Source organism: Paramormyrops kingsleyae, chromosome 16, assembly GCF_048594095.1.
Source record: "Paramormyrops kingsleyae isolate MSU_618 chromosome 16, PKINGS_0.4, whole genome shotgun sequence".
In the NCBI taxonomy this organism is placed as follows: domain Eukaryota; kingdom Metazoa; phylum Chordata; class Actinopteri; order Osteoglossiformes; family Mormyridae; genus Paramormyrops; species Paramormyrops kingsleyae.
This window is the reverse complement of record NC_132812.1, coordinates 29,421,429-29,439,448: the sequence shown is the minus strand read 5'-3', so window position 1 is coordinate 29,439,448 and position 18,020 is coordinate 29,421,429.

Sequence of the window (18,020 nt, the reverse complement as noted above, 5' to 3'; positions counted from 1 at the left end):
AAAAAAAAAAAATTTATGGAGAGCAACATGGGGTAGGTGAAGAGAAGAATTCCAATGTACTTGTGCAAATTGCAAATAATGGATTTATCTTTAATGGTGAACAACGATTCACAAGACAGGGATGTGTTTGTACTGTGGACAGAGATCGAAGTCAGAGAACATGCAACCAACCTGTTTCTGCTTTTATATCTAGTTAATCCATTTATTCAGAACACATACCATGTTAAATAGGCGGGGAAATAAATAATCTTTTCCCTTTGGGGTTCATCTTTACTAATTTCATTTAGTTATTATTGCTAATTAACCATTTGATTTGGGCTCATTCATATGTGGGCGGGGTTGGGCTGGGGCGGGGGCGGGGCTTGGGCGGGGCGGGGGCGGTGCTGGGGCTGGGGCGGGGCGGTGCTGGGGCGGGGGCTGGGGCGGGGCTTGGGCGGGGTGGGGCGGGGCGGGGCTGGGCGGGGCAGTGGTTAGCACTGTTGCTTCTCACTCCTGGGACCACGGTTTGAGTCTCTGCCATGGCTCCTGGTGTGTGGAGTTTGCTGTTGTCACCATGTCATTGTGGGGTTTCCTCTGGGTACTCCACAAAGTCCAATAACATGCTGAGGACCCCCCCACAAGCCTGAATAGGACAAGCAGTTACAGAAGATGGGAGGGGGGGTCCTTAATAATGTGTTCTGCTTCTGTGCTAATTACTATATTTATTAATCTATAATAAACTACTGAGAGAACAAATAACAAATAACACAAAAAGAATATTGATCTCATGTTCGTTTATCATTAATGAATCGCGACTGATCATTTATTTCAAGCAGTTACTATATTTGTCACTATATGTAATTTTATACACCTCTGTTAACTACTGAAGGAACAAGTAACAAACGTGATCTTCTACCTCAAGTAACTACTGTATTTGTTCATGATTTGTACTTGAGTAGTAAATGAGTTACTACTAAGTTACTAAGGAACCATATTGCAAAGCGTTACCCTATTCTTTATAATAGGGAGGTTTCTGTGTGGTACATCAGATGTGAAATTAAAACTTGGGTCCAATTCCTTTCAGGTAAACCACAGTGCACAATGGAAAAAAAGCAAACCAAACAAGAGGATTATCTGGAAATGTACCTCAGCATAAATTATTCTGAATGGAATGAATATTAATATTTTGATGCCATTACACCTCTAAGGTTGTGGCTTTGCTTTCTGTCACCAGCTCTGTGTTTGTCTATTTCTCTGGGTTCTCTGTCAGTACTTAAGTGTACTGGTATCTTTCATTTGTCCAGCGAATGTGATTGTGTGCGTGTCCTGTGATGGACTAACAACCAGCCCACAGTCTCCTTTGCCTGATGTGCCCTGTTCTTCCTGGCATAGTATCCAGAACTGTCATGACGCTGTCCTGGATAAGTGGCCAGTGAAGGCAGATGAATGTGATGCATGTACTTAATGTGAGATGTATAATAAAATGATAACCTCGGAATACATTGTGTGATGACGAGTTTTTTGCATCCTCAGCCCGGGGCAATAGTTCTCAGGAGATCCTAATGATGGCAATCTTTCATTCCATGCACATAACAGGGCTGTTGTGTTCATGAGCTGAACTCCTACTAACATGAACCACATATGAAGAAAGTCTACAGTAGCATGGCTACAAGCCCAATGTTTCCAGTCGCACCTCGTGCAGCAGACACCTTAAGCCAAATACCATGCGAATGCACAGTGAGAAAATCCCGGGGTCTGGCGCTGTAAATGGGATGTTCCTCTTGGATTTCTGCTGTGTTTTTTTAGTACAGACAACAATAACACTGCACATGCCCACTGATTATTCTGAGATGAGGTGCAACTAAGGATAAGTGCATATAAGGGCGAACACGATATACACAGGCATGGAAAACAGAAACACGCGGGAATTCTGAGGTAATCTGAATACATCAGGTACAAGTGTAGCGTGTAGCTCTGCAGGTCAGCAGTCTGTGGCTCTCTGCGGAAGGCTTTGGACTCAAATCCCATAGCTGGCAAAGTATTTGTGTCACTACTGGACTCTTAAGCATGGGGTCTAAGTCCAGGGCTGCCGGATAAGTGGCTGACCCCAAGCTCTGCTTTCACCTTCTCTGTGTGTATCCCTCACGTACAGCAAGATGGGATATGCAAATATTGAAATTTTGTTGTACTTGTTACTCATACAGTATGTTGAGCATAAATGCATTCTATACATTCTACATGGTGAGAAATTGTCATGAATGTACGTATCAACACAGTAACCAACAACCAATACATAAAAATATACAAAAGCATACAAACAAGTAGTCTCATGTTGTGGGTGTAATCTTACCAATATATTTCGGTTAACTGAAGATATGATGAATGATGCAGATGTACGGACCATGCTGGGGTAGCTGAATGATGGAGTAAACTATATATACAGCACAGCCATGGTATCAACACAAAACATTAAATTAATAACAGCCAAATCTGCCAACTAGACACAGCGAATGAAATAGAGTGAATTCTCTTCTCTTCTCCCCTATCCTGCACTCCCTCTACCTGATATCAGCCCCATCCATTTAAATGTTAACTTTAAAGGGCCATGCACCTCACAACCATAAACAGACAACTATGAACAAAGCAGAAAGGGTATGAGCGCCACCAAGCTTCGTGGAGGATACATAACACTCCTAAGCTCAGATGGTACCTCCCTGTGGGGAAGGCCCTAAATGTAATACATTTATAATATATGACATAATGGTGAAGATTTTGGCTACGGTACTGGTCATGACTGGCTATGACTACCCAGTTCCCTGTGGTGCTATATGCATAACATCAGTCCCAGCAGACAACATTAACAAAGTATTTCAAATTAAATCTATATGATGGATCCTTATCTCTGTAAGCAAAGCAATTTATATCCTGAATTTAGATGGTTCCTTATCCGTATCTCTGCTGCCACATGGGATGCTCTTACTAAACACACATGCGGGATGCGTGGCCGATGAACGCTGACAGACAACTTGACAAATTAATTGGGTGTCTTCAATCTTGTCGGAAGAAGCGCGTGGGTCCTCGCTGTCCACAAATTATTCGGTTATGCGTCTGTCAGGCTATAATTCAGAGCGGGGGGGGGACACCCCGTCCCCCTTTGCATTGCTTTGATGTGAAAAGGCAGCAAATGCACCCAGAGAGGCATGAATCATGCCAAACAGCTGCAGACAGTATTATTAGGTGCTGCTTCTTGACCAGGTGACTTGATGATAAGGCAGACAGCACAAAATCATTCCGGATACTAATTTGTGCTTTTATTGAACCTGACAGAACTGTGTTTCATGGTCAGTGTTGGCTTTTTACATAAGACTTAATGGACGATTGAAGGAATTACAACACCCTGGGCAGAAATCCAGTCCAGAAAGGCGTGTCTTCAGTACACTCTGAAACGCGGGCCAGAACTTTTTCTGAAGGTTCCTGAAGTCACCGAGAAGAAACATACTAGGTACATCAGGAATTACGTAGCCTTTCCACCTTTTGGAGATTCATGTGTTTAGAAAAAGTATTTCTAATGTAACTATATTTGGCCAAAACATTAAGAAAACATCTCAGAAAAGACGCTTTTGCTTTAGAGTTCAGTATTTTTTGGAGACACCAACATCAGTCATTGACAACTAATTAACAGATCACATTTCTAAACAACACATGCAATAAATGTTTAAATTATTAAATAATTAGGTAATAATTAATAACACATGGGTTTACAGATTTGCAATCAGAATAAATTGGCGCAAAAGGCAGCTCAGCTTGGGTCTCCTGTGGTTCTTCTGTCCAAAGGCATCTCTAAGCTGTCCATTGTGCTTGTGAGACCCTACGGGCCCCGTGATGCAGGTGATAGTGCCCCTCCCCCCATGTAAGTGAGTCTAAAATGGAAATGGTGTTTCTATTTTATAATTTTTAAATTCCAAACCAATCTTCGGGAACAAATACGGTTTGTAAATAATATGATCGGTTTTGACCTTATGTGATATCCTTTTAGTCTCAGGTTCAAAAATGGCATTTGAAATATACAAGATTATTAACCAGTGGGACATTAGAATATGACATTTCAAAATTCACTGCCCACTGAGGTAAATACAAGAATGATGATGTATCATATATCCCTACACAGCATAATGCCATGAGCAACAGCCCCATTCAAGCATGTTGTATAATATTAGAGTCCATGTTTTTCATCTGGGAAGAGGGGATCCATCCATCCATCCTCCTCCCGCTTATCCTGGTGAGGGTCTAGGAGGGGAAGAAGGAAATGTCTTTGCTAATTTATTCTTTTCGTTTTCTATTATTCTTCATCGTATATTATACTTGTTTGTGCTTTTTGAACAGTCAAGTAAACCTGCCATATTGCATTTTCCTCCTGTGCACGATGAAAATAAACACGAATGACCTCGTGTGGTCATTTTGTTGAAATGTAATAAAAAAGTCATACACTGCGGTTTACAGTGCCACTAAATTATTTCGCACAGTAAAAATACGAAAGAAACGGCTGACTGAGAAATCTGAGCCCAATGTATTTCCTTTTTGCCCAGGATCCATTGATCTTGCAGCTGCTAATCTAGCACAGGGACACAGACAGTAATGGGCATGAGGAAATGCTACGTTTCAGACAGAATAGAGCAGAAGATAAGAGAATAGAATGCTTTTATTTTCATTGTACACAGCAGGTATAGCACTTTATACAGTATTTACCCTAATTTCAAGACACCAGATGATTGGAGTTACTCATGAGTAAATAACACAAAATTGGGTGAGCATGCAAACTCCATCGACAGGATAGGAGTACGATTCTATTAATATATAAGGTAACTGTACGCTGTCAAAAAAAAAGTACCACCAAAAGTCTGCCAATTGCACCCTAGCTGTAGGTAAATGTGCCTTTTAAAGTACAGAAATGGACTTAAAGTACAAAAATGTACCAGGGCTGTATACTTTTTTCTGACAAGCGTATCTCGCCGTAATTATTTTTTGGTGACTGATGGCTATGAAACACAGGGGGGTGATGCATTTTCCACTGATTGGTTTTTGATCAGGCACAGATTACTTGCAATCAATTGAATTGCAAGGTGCATAATTGGAAGGTGCATGATTATCCTAATTAATAATGACCAGCAAATCTAAGTTACATTGTTTCACTTGTACTAATGGCATGAATTTTAAATTGCAATCACTGAGGTGTAATACCTTTGCGTTACTTTGTCTGACTGTGAAGAATGCATGCTGCTCAACATCTTGCCATTCATCAGGCCCAGTAACCTCGTGTGATACAGAGTAGATATCCAAGGACACAGTGGCTGAATGTGAGTGTGACTGCGTCATGGAATAAGTTGCCTATTATTTTACTTGCCTATTTATCTTTGTTAACAAATGTTGTGAGAAGTGAATCACTACACAGATAAACCGTTAAATTATAGCGGTCACATTTGTTGGCTGATTGCTGCTGATTTTAACGTTGATGTTTTAATGCTGGTGTGACCCATCAAGTTAGTTGCCAGTGAAAGCCGATAAGCTGCTAACCCTTCATATACTGGGATGGGACTGGGCCCAGTTAACTGGGGTGACAAGGCAATAGCCAGCTAATGGACCTTTATTCCTGAAGGTGCTTTCTTCAGTAGATATTGTATTATATATGTATGTAGTATGAGTTCCATATGATTCAAGACTATTTCTACTTTCAACATAAAATCTTAAATTTTGTTTAAAAAAAAAAAAAAAAAAACTAAAACAAAATTTAAAAATCCTAAAATCCTACACAAAATAAATGTAAGCATAGGGATGGTGTGGCTCATTGGGCAGCGTTACTGCCTCACACGATCTGGACTGGGGCTTGAATCCCGCCTCCATTCTGCTTTGGGGTCTCTGGTGTTGGGCTAACAGGCATCTGTGTGTGTGTGTGCGTATGTGTGTGAGCGGGTTTACCTATCCTTATGGGGACATAATGTCCCCATAACGTGATAAATATCCGTTTTTTTTCCCTTATGGGGACCGGCTTCCTGGTCCCCATAAGGGAAAACACTATTTTATAAAAATCGGTGACTGCTATGAAAAAACTAAAAATGCAGAAAACTCTTGTATTTTGTTTGGTTACTTATGGTTATGGTTAGGGCTGGGTAGGGGTTAAGGTTGTCATAGTTAGCGTTAGCATTTTTCCCATTGAAATGAATGAGCGGTCCCCATAAGGATATGTTTACCCTACATGTGCGTGAGTGTGCGTGTGTGTGTGTGTGTGCCTGCAGCCTGTCCCTCAGCCCTGTGCCCCCTGGCATAGGCTCCAGCCTCCCCCTGCTCACGAAAAGGTCTTACGTATTGAATGTATATTGCTATATGTCTTGTAATATCAGTGTAATGCCTTTTTATAACCATTTATAACCGTGTTTATAATGCTTTATGAACGCATTATAATGCATTATGAATGTGTTCATAAACTACTGAAACCATGGCCTTAAGGAAAGTTTTACCAGTGTTTGCTTCGTAAAGTGTTACATTAGTGGGCTTCAAAAAAAAAGCACATATTTGATGGAGTTTGATCACAACCAGTAAGCAATGGGAATAATTTAGGCAGTATGAAGGCCACTGGACAAAGGCCCAGCCTAGACTAAAGACAGCTCACTGTCAGGGATCCGCTTGCAGCCAAATGATGATGTATTGTACAGCAAAATAATTTAACCAGCAAGATCCTGTGTATCGCGGGGCAAGATGGAGAATGGGCCTGACGCGGGGCAAGATGGAGGATGGGCCTGACACGGGGCAAGATGGAGGGTGGGCCTGACATGGGGCAAGATGGAGGATGGGCCTGACGCGGGGCAAGATGGCGGATGGGTCCGACACGGGGCAAGATGGCGGATGGGCCTGACGCGGGGCAAGACGGAGGATGGGCCTGACGCGGGGCAAGATGGCGGATGGGCCTGACGCGGGGCAAGACGGAGGATGGGCCTGACGCGGGGCAAGATGGCGGGTGGGCCTGACGCGGGGCAAGATGGCGGATGGGCCTGACGCGGGGCAAGATGGCGGATGGGCCTGACGCGGGGCAAGATGGCGGATCCCAACAGCTCTGAGTGTGAGACCAATTGCCCCTCTACCAGACAAATGCTAGTTCAACCACTTCCCCGGCCAAACACAAATTCAATCATTTACCTGACCGGATACTTCCTTATCGCCATAGTTGCCATCATCACTCTGTTCCCCCCCATAAACATAACTGGTGCATGTTTTCAAATCATCACCCCAGAATAATGGAGCTGGTACTTTTCATGGTACTTTTCCACACCCTCATGAAACATTCTCTACTACAAAGTCTCTTATGGCATTTTGATATGGGAGCTATTGCCCTTTATCTCGCTTACTCTGCATAGAATTTTCATAATGATGACTAAAAAGAACCTTTCCCATGTGCCTTTTCCCACAATTAAGTAGCTCCTCGTTTGCACTGATGCCTGTTTTGAAGAGCAGTTAATTTTTCTGCCATTTATATGGTAAAATATGGACCAGTTCAATTTAGCTACTTTCTTGAAGAACACTGCAGTGTGGCTCTTTGGCAGGACCACGTGGGTTTTGCTATGTGCCTGTGACCGTCATGCCACCCTCACAGTCCCTGACACACGTGACACCTTGCTGGCCTTGAGCAGTGCTCTCAGCGCATAGTGGATTCCTCTTCCTGAGACCTGTAAACTGTCATAAAGTGCGGTCAACAAGACTTTGATCATGACTGCGTCGTGCACCACTGATCAGTGTCAAAGAACCTCTCTCTACGGGACCCACTACAGGCTATTTCTATTCACAGGGTGTGGGGATGAATCCTGCTTTATAGGAGCTGGACAGCGGTGGCGGTATGGATACCCGGGCAGATTCAGGGGACACTCGAATTGGTGGGGGTGATGACGGGGGGTGCTTTCACATTTTATCAGGGGGCCCAGAATTTATAGCTACATCCCTCTATCACTGCTTATGATAGAAAACGTGAAACATCTGGGCCACAATATCCAAGGGCTTATGGGTACGCTTCTCTAATTAAGCGTTTCACAGTGAGGGTAACCCTAGCCTCTGAGATCCCCCTGTTAATCTGGAGATTTATCTCTGCTAGCCATTCCGCCGTCTGATTCATTAATCTAGCGACATGATCATGTATCACGCTGATTCCGGCAGACAGCAAGTCCCCCCCCCCTCCCTCTCCTTCTCTCTCAAAAAAGAAACAATCTGTACTTATAGGAGTAGAGCCTGTTTAAATATGCAGCAGCTGATCTCTTCATTGCATCTTCCAGCTAACAGGCCATGCAAAACGTCATAAGGCTGTTATAATGAAGAAGCCTGAGTTCACTGCTCCTCCTACAGTTAAGCATGGTCATGTAAAGTACATTCAAACTTTTGCAAATATTAAAGCTCTGCGCATCTCCATGACTGATTCCTATTCAGTAGAGGTCAACTTCCTGTTACCATCCTGCAGTCATCAGTACATTTCAATGGTACTTGTGACACAAAAGCTTAAAATTCAAGGTGGATAGTTCAGGTCCAGAAAGTACAAATCCAGACCAATATTTTGTTTCAACCAACCAGTTGAGTATAAAATGTCACAGTCACAGAGAACTCAACTGGTTGGTTGATACAAAATCCTGGTCTGGATTTTTACTCTCTGGACCTGAACTATCCATTGCTACTTAAAACACAATACAGTTGGGCAGCCATGTTCTTCCATTAAAATAAATCCATTTAAACAACAGAGAGAGCTCTAAAACGTCAAGTTGTGTATACAATTAGCATGTTCTGCCTGTGTTGAGATGGTTTTGAGTCTCTCTCCAAAAATACGGCATTAGTTGAATTTGTGTCTCAGGTTTACTTGCAGTCTGTCCCATGATGGTGTGACATCCTCTCCAAGGTGTGTCCTGCCAATCCTGGGATAGACTCCCAGCTCACCAGGACCTGGTGCTGGTTAAGCAGTTATGGAAGATGTTTTTGATTATGATTTATCTCCTTTGGACTGGTTTATATTCTGGCCCACTCATGTTTATGCTCCAAATCCAGTGCATTAATGGGGATTAAAATCTACATATTAATCGGTGCCAAAGCATTGGACTAAAAATGTTGCTTCAGTGTTGCTGCCTGGTTTTCAGGAGATTTATCATCTGCAGCAGCCGCCCGTTGTTCCTCCGCTTGCCCTCAGCAGCAGCCGGTTACTGACATAGCCCAAGGCACTGGCACGCTAATAGCCTGTTAGCCCAGAGGGAACGTGGTATATGAGTGCAGCACATGTGCAGCTCCCTCACTGAAGGCGGGTATGGGGGCCCTCAGCTGTTTCAGAACAGATACTCTTCCACACAAATTGCATTTTTGAACGTATTTTTCTGAATAGTTTGCTTAATGAGAGAGAGGTAAGGAGCACGTGCTGATTACAGCACATTGCCACACCCTCCACCCAACAAACCACCTCAGGGATGTGATACAGGTGATACCTCAGCACCACACTAGTCTGAATGGACCAGTGTGAGTTTTCCAGTGGCTGCAGTGCCGATCCTGCCACCAACCTCCACATTGTCCCTGTAAGTTGGAGGACCTGCTTGCAGGGCTGGATGTAGAGTAACATCATACCCAGGATGAAGCAATTTCAGGTTAAGGGCTTTGCTCAAGGGCCCAACGGAGTGTGATCACTCCAAGCTTTCATGAGATTCAAACCAGCAACCTTCCGATCGCTGGCACAGATCCCCAGCCTCAGAGCCATCACTCCGCCATTAACAGTCACTTTTAATCTCTCAGATAAACATTTTTTAATCAAACTGAAAACCATTTGTCCGAAAACGTCTGCGTAACGCACGTTTGGTGGGCTCTTTCGAAAGATCACCTTACGTATGCCTCCGCTGCTGCGCCCGCCGCACCCATACGACCACGGAGCAGATGTTGCATGATGACACAGTAACAAATCACACACGCGCTCCTGGCTCTGCCAGGATCTTTGGGGATGTAAACATTAGGGCGACACAGCTGACTGAGGTTCCCTCTGAGTCTAAGGACCAGACCTTCGTCATGTACACATTACATTAGACTTTAAATGTTTTTCTTACCAATTGTATCGATAACACAACACTTTAAATCGGTAAATTATAAACCTGGACACGGATAACGTATTTTACAGCATCGGCAAATCTAAGGCAGAGAACATCACAAGGCTAATATTAACAAATTAGCATTGAATACTCAAAATGTTTTCTTACTAAGTGGTATTTAGGTGGTTCCAGAATGACATAAATAACCATAATACTGAACAATAACACAGAAGTGCTTTATAAGTTGCGTGACTCTTTTGTATGATATTGTGATTTTTTTAGACTTATGTCCTTTACAATAAGCAACTTGATGTCGAATCTTTTTCAAGGTTTTGCCAACCAGCTCCTCAGTACATCTTTAACCAGCAATCGCTTGGTCATGTCTTGTTAACTAATGCATCATGTGCCACCCACTTCAACCAGTGACAATGTTTCACTTTCCATATAAATTATATCTATATGTAAGACGTTTCGCCCAGTGTTTTTTTATCAGCTCAGTAATGAGGAATTTTTCCCCCCTAGACAAACACTAAACAGATTTGACACATAATAAAGCCCAGCTCCAGATGTGCAGCCCTATTAACAGCTGTGTATTCAACAGTGAGGAAAACCCTATTAGCAGGAAGCAGTAGCATCTCTTAGCCTGGCAGTGATAGTGAGCTTTTCACCACCTCTGTCTCAGCCAATAAATCACATTTAGCCCTTCACGTACTTCCATTAGGGCTTCTAAGCATCTCCTCCAGTCTGAGGTGTCTCCTCTCGTCTGTCCTCCTTGATTTTTCTCAAGGTCAACATGATACTAAACTCAGCTCGCATTTTATGTAACCTGAATGAGAACATAATTACTCTAATTTTTTATTAAGGGTTTTCAATGCAAAGTATCAAATAGAGGAGGGAAAGGGACATGGAGTTTACTAAACTGGCTTTCTTGTCGTTGCCAATAAGAATGCAATTAAATAAAACATGATTCTCTTGGATTGTTTGTTAGACGCACATGGCTTTATGTGTGTTCTGTAAGCTGCCAGCACAGGTGTCCGTGCTCTAATAAATCCTCCTTTTTATAGCCTGGATTAGGCAGTATGTTATTCACCTGAAACTACTATACTTTACTTAAAATTTGAATGACGTTTTGTTTTACAAGCATAATACCAATATATAATATAAGCCAAACTATATAAGTCATATTTATATATCAATTTATCAAAATAAACTTGTTAACTACCTTTCAGCCAGCAATGTATTGGATTCCAGGACAGGGTTTCACTGGCGGGTGCTGTACGATTACCCCCAACCCCCCCTCAGGTAGACAGGTAGATAAAATTTACTGACAGGTAGATAAAATTTTGTTCTAAGGATGACTTGAGGTATTACTGCAATTATTGACCTCTTTTTTTATTAATTTGTTTTTTGTTATTTAATCCTCAATTCAACTGATTTCTATATAGCATCTATAACTAGTTGCCTGAAAGAAAGAACGAAAGAAAGAAAGACAGAAAGAAAAAGCCAGATGACAGCAGAGGAGGATAACCAAAAAAAAAAATCACAAGTAGGGAGAAAAAAAAAACATCTGGGGGTCGAAGGTCAACTGGCTGCCCCCCCCCACCCCCACCCCCCCAGCCAGATTACTTTATAGAAAAAAGAAAGAAGAGGAGTCCTTGCTAAAAGCAAGCTGTAACATGTGGTCAAGGTCAAAGCCAAAGTCATCAATGAGTCAGTTATCTGTGCAGCCGATGGGGGATTTGACATTAAATAGGATGGCACTGTTTGGAGATCTATAGGATGGGACTGTTTGGAGATCTATAGGATGGGACTGTTTGGAGATCTATAGGATGGCACTGTTTGGAGATCTATAGGATGGCACTGTTTGGAGATCTATAGGATGGCACTGTTTGGAGATCTATAGGATGGCACTGTTTGGAGATCTATAGGATGGCACTGTTTGGAGATCTATAGGATGGCACTGTTTGGAGATCTATAGCATGACACTGTTTAGTGATCTATAGGATGGCACTGTTTGGAGATCTATAGGATGGCACTGTTTGGAGATCTATAGCATGACACTGTTTAGTGATCTATAGGATGGCACTGTTTGGAGATCTATAGGATGGCACTGTTTGGAGATCTATAGGATGGCACTGTTTGGAGATCTATAGGATGGCACTGTTTGGAGATCTATAGGATGGGACTGTTTGGAGATCTATAGGATGGCACTGTTTGGAGATCTATAGCATGACACTGTTTAGTGATCTATAGGATGGCACTGTTTGGAGATCTATAGGATGGCACTGTTTGGAGATCTATAGCATGGCACTGTTTAATGTTCTATAGGATGGCACTTTTTGGAGATCTATAGGATGGCACTGTTTGGAGATCTATAGGATGGCACTGTTTGGAGATCTATAGGATGGCACTGTTTGGAGATCTATAGGATGGGACTGTTTGGAGATCTATAGGATGGCACTGTTTGGAGATCTATAGCATGACACTGTTTAGTGATCTATAGGATGGCACTGTTTGGAGATCTATAGGATGGCACTGTTTGGAGATCTATAGCATGACACTGTTTAGTGATCTATAGGATGGCACTGTTTGGAGATCTATAGGATGGGACTGTTTGGAGATCTATAGGATGGGACTGTTTGGAGATCTATAGGATGGCACTGTTTGGAGATCTATAGGATGGCACTGTTTGGAGATCTATAGGATGGGACTGTTTGGAGATCTATAGGATGGCACTGTTTGGAGATCTATAGGATGGCACTGTTTGGAGATCTATAGGATGGGACTGTTTGGAGATCTATAGGATGGCACTGTTTGGAGATCTATAGGATGGCACTGTTTGGAGATCTATAGGATGGCACTGTTTGGAGATCTATAGCATGACACTGTTTAGTGATCTATAGGATGGCACTGTTTGGAGATCTATAGGATGGCACTGTTTGGAGATCTATAGCATGACACTGTTTAGTGATCTATAGGATGGCACTGTTTGGAGATCTATAGGATGGCACTGTTTGGAGATCTATAGGATGGCACTGTTTGGAGATCTATAGGATGGCACTGTTTGGAGATCTATAGGATGGGACTGTTTGGAGATCTATAGGATGGCACTGTTTGGAGATCTATAGCATGACACTGTTTAGTGATCTATAGGATGGCACTGTTTGGAGATCTATAGGATGGCACTGTTTGGAGATCTATAGCATGACACTGTTTAGTGATCTATAGGATGGCACTGTTTGGAGATCTATAGGATGGCACTGTTTGGAGATCTATAGGATGGCACTGTTTGGAGATCTATAGGATGGGACTGTTTGGAGATCTATAGGATGGCACTGTTTGGAGATCTATAGGATGGCACTGTTTGGAGATCTATAGGATGGGACTGTTTGGAGATCTATAGGATGGCACTGTTTGGAGATCTATAGGATGGCACTGTTTGGAGATCTATAGGATGGGACTGTTTGGAGATCTATAGGATGGCACTGTTTGGAGATCTATAGCATGACACTGTTTAGTGATCTATAGGATGGCACTGTTTGGAGATCTATAGGATGGCACTGTTTGGAGATCTATAGCATGACACTGTTTAGTGATCTATAGGATGGCACTGTTTGGAGATCTATAGGATGGCACTGTTTGGAGATCTATAGGATGGCACTGTTTGGAGATCTATAGGATGGCACTGTTTGGAGATCTATAGGATGGGACTGTTTGGAGATCTATAGGATGGCACTGTTTGGAGATCTATAGCATGACACTGTTTAGTGATCTATAGGATGGCACTGTTTGGAGATCTATAGGATGGCACTGTTTGGAGATCTATAGCATGACACTGTTTAGTGATCTATAGGATGGCACTGTTTGGAGATCTATAGGATGGCACTGTTTGGAGATCTATAGGATGGGACTGTTTGGAGATCTATAGGATGGCACTGTTTGGAGATCTATAGGATGGGACTGTTTGGAGATCTATAGGATGGCACTGTTTGGAGATCTATAGGATGGCACTGTTTGGAGATCTATAGGATGGGACTGTTTGGAGATCTATAGGATGGCACTGTTTGGAGATCTATAGGATGGCACTGTTTGGAGATCTATAGGGTGGCACTGTTTGGAGAGATCTCCCTATTTGTGTAAGTGTCCTCTAGGTGCTCAAGGTTTCATCCCATGGTCCAAAGCCACACAGTAGATGGATGTCTGGGTTCTCTATACCATAACTGAGTGTGTCCCTTGTAATGCTCTCCCATGCTTTGTGCTTCATGGAGAAGACTTACCATGGCCATTAAATAAATTGAATTAATTAAAGTGAATTGTTCGTAGTGTTATGTTTTAGCATGTTACTTTAACTTCAATGGTTTTGTCCCTGAGAAGCTGAGGGAGAGAACTTCTAAAGATCTTCTGAAAATGAAAAGGCTCTGTTGTGAAGGCCCTTGAGGATGCCTTCAGTGTCCAAAAGAGTATATATTAATCCAGAGGAAAGCTTAATGGGTAAAAATACATGTTGGCATTAATCTCTGATCGTCTCTGCTGAGATCTTAACTGGCATCCAGAATGCAGTGACTTGGTGTATTTTAGTATTCGCTGTAGAATATCTGATTCATGTCCAATAACAAGCACTGGAGGATTTGTTGTTTTTGATTAGCAAAGTTTTACTATTGTCGTGTACTTTAATAATATGAGAAAACACAGGGAAGTATCTGACAGTCATGTTATTGTTTTTGAGTGTTTGTTGTAGGAGTGCTGATGATTTAAAACATTCACAATGGTTTGAGAAAGCTTCATATGCTGAAGAATGTTGCTGGTGTTTAAATAAATACTTTTAAGGAAATGCACTAGATGCAACTGTTGACATTTCTTGTCTCTTCATTTAATTTGTTAGGATATAGTACAATTCTTTACTTTAACTTCTACAAAAAAAAGTAAACAGATACGAATGTGTAGTGGAAAGCAGTTAAATCTGTCTCTTATCTGTTCCAAGCAGAATCCTGACAGAAGAGTTATTTGTCTGTTAAATAATTCTGCTTATGGATGCCTGACAGACCGTTTCTGTCCTCATTGGTAATCCTTTTCACATTTAGGGAGTTAAAAATCAGTATGACTCAAGCATCTCAATGCATATGCTGTCAAGCTGCATAAAAATGTATTACACTGGTATGTTTTTAATTTCAATCTGACAAAACTGAATTGGGTTCCTACTGTTGTCATTTGCAGTTTCGACAGGACATTCTTCATCACCGTGTTCTTGCTGTCCCCTGCTGAGGGTGATGTGGGAAAATGCACGTATTGCTTTGGTATTTTTACAGCTATAGATGCCTCATTCGGCTGTGAAGGTAAAGGTGGGACAGGCTATTGGGACTATGACACAGACGGTCTGCTTTCATTCCTACAGAGTGGTACTGTACTTAAACAATGTTAATTATCCATGCCTTAATGAGGGTAGGTTAATGAACTGCTCTGTAGATGGGTGGGTGTAAATGGGCGTGACCTGTCTGGCTTAATGCCACAAATGCAATTACCCTAGGAATGACTTGGCATTTCCCATCGTATCTGTATTATAACTGAAGCATATCATTGAAAAATATTATAGCATTGCATTAGCAAACTGCTGTACACTCAATGGACACTTCATTAGATACCCCTACATAGTACCAGGTAGTACGGCCCTCTTTGTCACCAGGAGCACTTCAAAGGCTAACGAACTGTGCAATCGGAGAAGCCATTCTGCACACCGCTGTTGTGCTGAGCTGTTATTTTTGCACTTGTGGCCTTCCTGTCAGCTTTAATGAGTCTGCCCATTCTCCTCTGACCCCTCTCATTAACAAGGTGTTTTCGGGCACTGAAATGCCATTGACTGGCTGTTTTTTTGTTCGTCACACCATTCGCTGGAAACTGTAGATGCTGTAGAGCATGAAAATCCCAAGCGGGTGGATTCAGGGCTGCTGGAAATATCATGCATGGCACCAGCGGTCACACCATGTTTTAAATCACTTAGATTGTGGCTTATTTGTTATAATGCTTAGATGAAGAGGAACTGAATTTCTTGACCCTGCATGCACGCTCTGTGGGGGAGCCTGTTCTCCTCAATAAAATGGCCAATGAGTCTGTCTGTTTGTCTGTCTGTCTAACTATCCACATTTGTGTCATGACCTGCGCGTCCAGTCCTCGTATGTACCACGCCCACCTCGTTACCCTCGTGTGAATCCCGCTTGTTACCAGCTGTTTCCTGTTTGATCTAGTCAGTCCTATGCATTTAGTCCGCATTCTAGTCTGTTTCCCTAGGTCTGTCATTAACGTCTGTACCGTGTCTGTTCCACTGCTTGAATTAAAGCCCGTTTCTAGACTTCTACCTGCCTGGTTGTGATTCTCCGCTTCCTGTTCACTGTTATTACATACGGTCATCACAATTTGCTTTTAAGTTATAGATGGATTTGATGAATATTGATTTGTGAATAACATGCACAAAAAACATACCTAAATTTTTGTTTTCCATATTTAAACATCTTTTTGTTATCCTCTTGGGGTGTTTGTATACATTACAGATGTTCTACAGTTATTATCAATCTGCCTAGTGATCTGTAATCTTCCTGTGAAGGAACACTTTCTAAAAATGGTCATCTAATTGTAGTCTCTTGGCAACTTCCTCCCACATTATACAGCTTACACAGAACCCCGTAATTTTTCTTTCATCTTATGAAACCTCAGCTAACATAGACAGTTAATCACAGAATCAATCTACCTCTTTTCACTGTCTTAGTATTGCACTTGAGAGATATTGGTTTTTAACTTTAACTGATTTATTTTCCAAGTGAATGTTCCTCTTGAATTAGCTGATGATACTGATGACAAAGTCAGCCAGGACAGTTTGTAGCCACACTGTATTTCAGGCAGAATTATGTTTTTAATTCCCTAATACGTTTTGCTATTAACAATGCCAGACACCTGATGTACTATTTTTCATCATAAAAAACATTCACCAGTACTGTGGGATTAGAGTCCCCACCTGTCCTGTAAATTACAGGATTGTCCCATATTGAACCAATATGGTATGCCATTTGTCTTGTGTTTTGGTACACATTTGCCTCCCCAGCTTGGCAATATTTTATCTTTGGGGATCCTGGGGGTGGCATCCTGTATTTACTGATGCTATGATAAGCGCAGAAATGTAATATATCTTGTCATTGTGTGCACCTGCTACTCAAACCTGTATCACTACTGGAATATGTCAATAGTCCAGTAAAAATGTGGTTCAAAGAAAGCTTGATGTTCCTACAGCTGGCTTTAGCTGAGTAACTTTAATGACATTTTCTGTTCTAAATGTCGTCTTTCTCTTATGTTATCTTACTCATTTTCAGTAAGAAAAACAACAATGACATTAAATATACACCTTGTATGGGAAAGTCCATCACAGAACATCCACACACTATGGCATGTTAGAGAAACCTGTTAGACTAACTGCATGTCTCTGAACTGTGGGAGTTAAGGGATCAAGACTCTATAGATATATATTAAAACTGATCAAATGCTTTCAGTTGGGTTTGCTCTAATTGCACTCTTGTGCAGAGACAGATATCACTGGTGGTGCAGTGGTTAGTACTGTTGTCTCACACCTCTAGGACAAGGGTTCGAGTCTCTGCCTTGGTTCCATGTGTGTGGAGTTTGCATGTTCTCCCCATGTTGTTGTGGGATTTCCTCCAAGTATTCCAGTTCTCCCCGCCCCAGAGCAAAAACATGTTGAGGTTGATTGGAGTTCCAAGATTGCCTGTTGGTTTGCATGCATGAATACACCCAGCACTGTGTTGGCCCCCTTATCCTGAGTTGTTTCCTGCTTTGTGCCCATAGCCTCTGGAATCCCCCATGAATAGGATAAGCAGTTATAGAAAATTGATGGACTTATCACTATTAAATTTGTTTCACGCATAATTTGTCATGGATATTAAAATCCCTCCATTTTCC